This window comes from Otolemur garnettii, unplaced genomic scaffold, assembly GCF_000181295.1.
Source record: "Otolemur garnettii isolate 467f Iridium unplaced genomic scaffold, OtoGar3 scaffold00018, whole genome shotgun sequence".
In the NCBI taxonomy this organism is placed as follows: Eukaryota; Metazoa; Chordata; class Mammalia; order Primates; family Galagidae; genus Otolemur; species Otolemur garnettii.
Genome location: NW_003852413.1, coordinates 1,455,281 through 1,462,211, shown reverse-complemented (window position 1 = coordinate 1,462,211; position 6,931 = coordinate 1,455,281). Strand labels below are relative to the sequence as shown.

The 6,931-nt window shown below is 44.9% G+C and overlaps 1 protein-coding gene across 1 annotated transcript in view; it reads right to left on the bottom strand.

Annotated features, from left to right (window-relative positions):
- NPLOC4 (NPL4 homolog, ubiquitin recognition factor) overlaps nt 1-6,931 on the bottom strand; it is a 98,511-nt gene that overhangs the window by 19,856 nt on the left and 71,724 nt on the right. The window lies entirely within an intron of this gene.

Sequence of the window (6,931 nt, the reverse complement as noted above, 5' to 3'; positions counted from 1 at the left end):
CTCTGCAGAGACACCCTAAAGCCCCCAGCCCTCCACCCCTGGTGCTTAGCCTGGCACAGCCCTCTGAGAGGCAGAAGAAGAGGCTCTATGCTCCCCTCAGGCTAAAACCTGTGCCCCTTCTAGCCCAGATAGGCACCTGAAGTCTCACAGTCTGAATGCTAATTCTTAAAGATCTTATACACTGAAAACCTGACTTTAGGAAAACTTAGTACTTGTACATTAATAAAATAAGGATATGCACACTCATACATACACACACACACACAGACCTGGAAAAACCCCACCACCAATCTGTCAAAGTCTAAACTTGTTTTGCTTTGTCAGATGCATGGAACATAAAGTTTAATAATGGGGAAAAACGGCCAGCATATGTTCATTAATCATAAAATGACAATTAGACCTGATTTATGTCAAACATGCTGAGTTCAAACAGAGCCTTAGAAATAAATTCATAAGAACTGACGCTTTTCATTAAAGATTCTGCAAGAGGGGATATTTTCTATCTAAATCATCACTTAACATTATATAAATCATTCATGGAGTCATATATAAATTATGCATCCATAATTTCCAATTATAAGGCCTTACATAAAAGTTTACATTTATCGAAGCCCTAAGAACCAACCTGGTGGCCAAGCACATCTCCCTGAGGTGTGCCAGGTGCCATGGGGCCACCCCAGTACATCTACACCTCACTGGGACATCAGAGACAATCCCTACAAGCTTTTCCTAAGTCAAACCAAGTATTCCATCCTAAAGGGACACCTATAGGCCCCCTATGGTCCTGTTCCTTGCTTAAAGATTAAAATTTCTAGTCTGAAAGACATCTCAATTTTCCCTATACCCTGGCTTCCTTTTCTCTACTCACATTCTAGGGAGCTGCCCACAACAGCTTGCCGCTTGGCCCTCTCAGAAAAAATAGTCCAGAGATATCTAACCAACTGGCTACCCAGGGAGCATGGATTTGACTACTTTCACTTCAGGTATTGGGGTCTGCCCAACCACCAACCATTCTGCAAACACACAGTTTTGTTCTGTCTACCTTCCTTTGAAGTTGAAATTACTTTATACCTAATTCCATGGAAGGATCATTTGTCCTTCCATATGACAAGCGGCTGTTGCAATCAGAACAGCTCCACATTCTGTGGCTCTGGCGGAGATACCAAAGACACAGGGCTGCCAAGTGATCCTGGGGCCCCAGTAGAAGAGAGTTCTCAATGGAGGAGGTTTTAGGCAGTGAGAATCAAATACATTCAAACTAAATCACCATTTCCAAAAATATATGCTTGCCCCTATACGAAATATCCTGCAACAACTCACACATAATTAGCCCATCTGGAATTCATCTTCAAATCTAATTAAGCTCTAATATGCAGAAACATTTTTCCAGCACCTGTTCACTTTAATCTTCCCCTCTGGGAATTTTTCTTGTTAAATGCCCCTCTCTCTTTTTGTATGCCATGCTATTCTCTTTCAAATTTAACTACCCAACTGTACCTTTTCTGTTCCCCAGGAAAATAAAGGTGTTGCATCCTCCTTTCCTCCCTGTGGGGAAAAACAGGTAACTTCGATCTCTCCCTCATGCCTTCACTCAAATGTTTTTGCCAGCCAATCCCTAGCCCTATGCACCATTTTAAAAGGCAATTACTTTTTATGGGCTTTAGCAAATGTCAGACAGAAATGCTAGGAGGAAGAGTCTTAATTCCAAGTTTGGCAGCTGCCAAAGTGTCAGCAGTTTTATCTCCAGCTGGAGCAAGACTGGGAGAGTTGGAAATTGTGGTCCCTAATGCCTCACTACCCATGACAGGCTATGTCTGAAAGTAGCACCAAGGTCTTGACAGCAAAGAGAAACCCAGGATCACTGACTGTTAGCTCAAAGGTACACAGGCTTCATGTGAAAGCAACAGCAAATTCCAGTGATTGGATGGCATAACCTTGCTTTCAAAAAGGTAAATAAAATCCTGAATGTGGGGTGGCGCCTGTGGCTCAAAGAGTAGGGCACCAGCCCCATGTACCAGGGGTGGTGGGTTCAAGCCTAGTTCTAGACAAAACTGGAAAAAAAAAAATCCTGAATGTGTTGCTTTTCTCTTCTAAAAACTGGGTGTAAGAAGGACAGCAAGCGACAACAGGATCTGAAATTTCACAAGGTAACATGGAAAAAAAAAGAAGCACTCAGAAAGTTTCTTAAAGGGCTTGGCGCCTGTGGCTCAAGTGGCTAAGGCACCAGCCACATACACCTAAGGTGGCGGGTTCAAATCCAGCCTGGACCCACGAAACAACAATCATGGCTGCAACCAAAAAATAGCCAGCTGTTGTGGCGTACACCTAAGGTGGCAGGTTCGAATGCAACCTGGGCCTGCCAAACAACGACGGTTGTAACCAAAAAACAGCCGGGCGTTGTGGTGGGCACCTGTGGTCCCAGCTACTTGGGAGGCTGAGGCAGGAGACTCGCTTGAGCCCAGGAGGTGGAGGTTGCTGTGAGCTGTGATCTCACAGCACTCTACCCAGGGGGACAGCTTGAGGCTCTGTCTCAAAAAAAAAAAAAGAATAAAATAATACTATACATAATTTTTTTTTGGCCAGGGCTGGGTTTGAACCCGCCACCTTCGGCATATGAGGTCAGCACCCTATTCCTTTGAGCCACAGGTGCCGCCCTATACATAATTTTTTTTTCATTTTATTTGTAAACAGTACTTATGTTAAAATTAAAATATATATATATTACAATACTATTTTTGCATTCTATGAAAATTTTTATTGCTCCATATAGACCAAATTTTTAATTAAGACCCCACCCCCATCAATGGTGTCCCGCTTTACTAATGTTAAAATCTGGTCACTGGCTCGGCGCCTATAGCTCAACCGGCTAGGGCGCCAGCCACGTGCACCTAGGGTGGCGGGTTTGAATCCCCAGCCTGGACTCGCCAAACAACAATGACGACTGCAACCAAAAAATAGCCGGGCGTTGTGGCGGGGGCCTGTGGTCCCAGCTACTTGGGAGGCTGAGGCAGGAGACTCACTTGAGCCCGGGAGTTGGCGGTTGCTGTGAGCTATAATGCCACAGCACTCTACCCAGGGGGACAGATTGAGGCTCTGTCTCAAAAAAAAAAAGAAAATCTGGTCACCGTATCCTAAAAGGGCATCATAGGCCTGCATTTCTTGCCTGAAGACCAGACCTGACCACTAGCTGCTCACTGGCCATCACCTAGCCAGGTAAGTCATCACACTCTGAATGTCAGCGACAGGACTCAGCAGCCTCCCACATCTCCCCACTGCCCTGCTCTTGTACCCGGAGCCAGCTCAAGGGTGTTGACTCAGCACCTTCTAGGAGACCCCACCTCCCTACAGATAGTCCCCAACTCTGCCCCAGCACACACAGTGCCACTGTGCCAACCAGCATCCTCCCCCCCCCCCGTGGAAAGTCCACCCTCTACCCTACCACATGCACCCCACTGGCCTCCAAAACACAGGGGCCACCCTTACCAATGTACCGGGAGAACCCCACATGGCCTGAGTGCTCGTCCTGTCCCCCAAACACTGCTGGAGGGACACACAGAGAGCACCTGAGGAGTAGGAGCAGGCTCAGTAACAATGCATATCTCCTTCAGGAGGACCACCCTGCACATTCACCCTGAATGCCACTCCCCGCAGCAGCACAGCAGACACTGTCATGAGGCGACATGGTGCACACTCTTTTGACATGCTTGTGTGCATTTCAGCTGAAATTTGTCTTAAACTTACCTTCCTAATTATAAGGAGATATTAGTATGACTTTTTGCAGGGCAAGTTGGGAATATTTGTCAAAACTCAAAAACCTGGGTGGCACCTGTGGCTCAAAGGAGTAGGGTGCCAGCCCCATATACCGGAGGTGGCAGGTTCGAACCCAGCCCTGGCCAAAAACTGCAAAAACAAACAAACAAACAAACAAACAAACAAAAACCCTCAAAAACCTGCCCAGTACTTCTGCTGTGAGGATATGCTGGAGTGCTGGGTGCAGCAAAAATAACCAAAGAGTCCACTGACACAAGCCTGACTGAGCACACCCTGACCTGGCCACAGAGTCAGTAAATGTACTCATTTGTCCTGTATAACTACAATTGTATTTTTTAACCTATTTTTAATTTTCCTTTTTTCTTTTTTCCTTTTATTTCCTGGCCTTTTTTGTTTTTAATTTTTTAATTTTAATTTAATTTAATTTATTTATTTATTAGACAGTCTCACTATGTTGTCCTGGGTAGAGTGCTGTGGCATCACAGGTCACAGCAACCTCAAACTCTTGGGCTTAAGCAGTTCTCTTGCCTCAGCTACCCACATAGCTGGGACTATAGGCACCTGCCACAATGCCCAGCTATTTTTTTGTTGTAGTTATCATTGTTTAAAAGGTCTGAGTGGGGTTTGAACCCTCCAACTCCAGGACATGTGGCCAATGCCCTAACCAATGAGCTACAGGCACCACGCCTGTTGTTGTTGAGACAGAGTTCCATCCTATGCCCTGAGCAGAGTACTATGCGGTCATAGCTCACTAAAACCTCAGACTCCAGCTGAGGGCATCCCATTGCCTCAGCCTCCAGAAGCCACTGGGATTATAGACACTTGTCTTGGTGCCCAGCTGGGTTTTTCATTTTTTTTTATAAGTCGGGGACTCACTCTCACTCAGACAAATCTTGAACTCCTGAGCTCAGGCAATCCACCTGCCTCAGCCTCCCACAGTACTGGGATTACAACATGAGCCACCATGCCCAGCTACATTTTTTTAATTTAAAAGAATAGAAAGTACCCTGTAAAAACAGGTTCTCATTCAATAGTTGTCTTCATCTTTTTTTGCAGGGAACAAGTGTGCTGCAATGAATAAATTTAACATATTCTAAATTATAAAAAGTGCGTTCAAGTGGTGTGACAGCAGCACAGCCACAATGCAGAAAGACAGAAAGGTAGAAGCCACCACCAAGGGCCCACCGAATGCTCCTGGGACTAGCATGGCTGGCTTCCTTGTGAAAAGCATCCTGCCCTCATAGCCATCTATATCCACCTAAACTCTTTTACACACACATGGAGGCCGGGCATGGTGGCTCATGCCTGTAATGCCAACAGTCTGGAAGGTCAAGGCAGGTGGACTGCTTGAGTTCCGAAGTTTGAGACCACCTTGAGCAAGAAAGAGTGAAATCCCATCTCTACTAAAAATAAAAAAACTAGCTGGGCTTTGTGCCAGGTGCCTGTAGTCCTAGCTACTCAGGAGGCTGAGGCAAGAGGATCACTTAAGTCCAGAGTCTGAGGTTGCTGTGAGTTATGCTGATGCCACATCACTCTATCTGGAGGACAGAGTGAGGTTCTGCCTCAAAAAAAAAAAAAAAAGCTAATTTTTTTTAAAGAAAAAGGAAATAGGGCAATGCCTGTGGCTCAGTAAGTAGGGCCCAGGCCCCATATACCAAGGGTGGTGGGTTCAACCCTGGCCCCAGCCAAACTGCAACAAAAAATAGTCGGGCATTGTGGCGGGTGCCTGTAGTCCCAGCTGCTCGGGAGGCTGAGGCAAGAGAATCGCCTAAGACCAAGAGCTGGAGGTTGCTGTGAGCTGTGACACCACAGCACTCTATCAAGGGTGACAAAGTAAGACTCTGTCTCTAAAAAAAAAAAAAAAATGAAAAAATGAAAAGAAAGAGAAAAGGAAATAAAAATAACTGGATTACACTCTCTATATAGATACACTTTCAATCTTACATTGTGAGATTTATCTCAGCAAACACATGCCATTAGTGATCACATACTATTCCACCACACAGATTTATTTAATACCTCTTATTACTGGACTGTTCAACTGTTCCCAATTTTTATTACCACAGACAACACCCATGACAAACAACAGTCTTAGACAAATATTGGTACAGGTCTTGTTTACAAGGCACATTTTAAATTCAACCACAAAGTCCACAGGAAGACTAAAAAGATTACTTAAACATTTGCTTTTACAGTTCTCTTTGCTCAAATTGGTATTTTCCTGAAACATGAAAAATGAGTGTCTCAAATTCCACAGGCCAATAAACAATTTGGAAAATACTTCTAGCCTGTTCTAACAGAGGGCAAATAAACAATCAACCACAGAATAATTAAGGAAATATCACATATTTCATTACAAAAGGAAGCTTAATTCATAGATTCAAGAAACTTACAATCAGATCTAGAAATAAAAAGGTAAATCTCCAATCTGTCAAAGAGTATCTAAAAATACCCCCAACATGGGTGGCGCCTGTGGCTCAAGGGAGTAGGGCACCAGCCCTATATGTCAGAGGTGGTGGGTTCAAGCCCAGCTCTGGCCAAACACTACCAAAAAAAAAAAAAAAAAAATACCCCCAACACCACCGAGTCTCACCTAGGGCCCAGGGAACCAGGGTCAGGTCACCACAGCACCCCAGCAACAATGGGACAAAACAAAGTCTTGCCAGTGATGTTGCCTGGGGCACATGTTGGCCAAAAGGGGAAACCAAACTAAATCAAACCAAACAAACAAAGAACTAAGACCCTCCACTGACTGAATGGAGGGTCTCAGCCAAGGGAACTCCAGAGAAGCCTTAAAACTCAATTTGGGCTTGGCGCCCATAGCACAATGGTTATGGAGCCAGCCATAGACACCAAAGGTGGCGGGTTCAAACCCAGCCTGAGCCAGCTAAACAACTGCAACAACAACAAAAATACCCTGGCGTTATGGTGGGCCCATATAGTCCCAGCTATTCAGGAGGCTTAAGTCCAAGAGTTCAAAGTTGCTGTTAACTGTGACACCACAGTGCCCTACTGAGGGTGACATAGTAAGACTCTGTCTCAAAAAAAAAACTTAATTTGAAGCCCTGATAGAATGGGCGATCAAAGAAGCAAAAGCATCATTCTACCCCCCACCCCACCCCGCTAATAGCCACTCAGGCATTACCTACCTTTTTTTTTT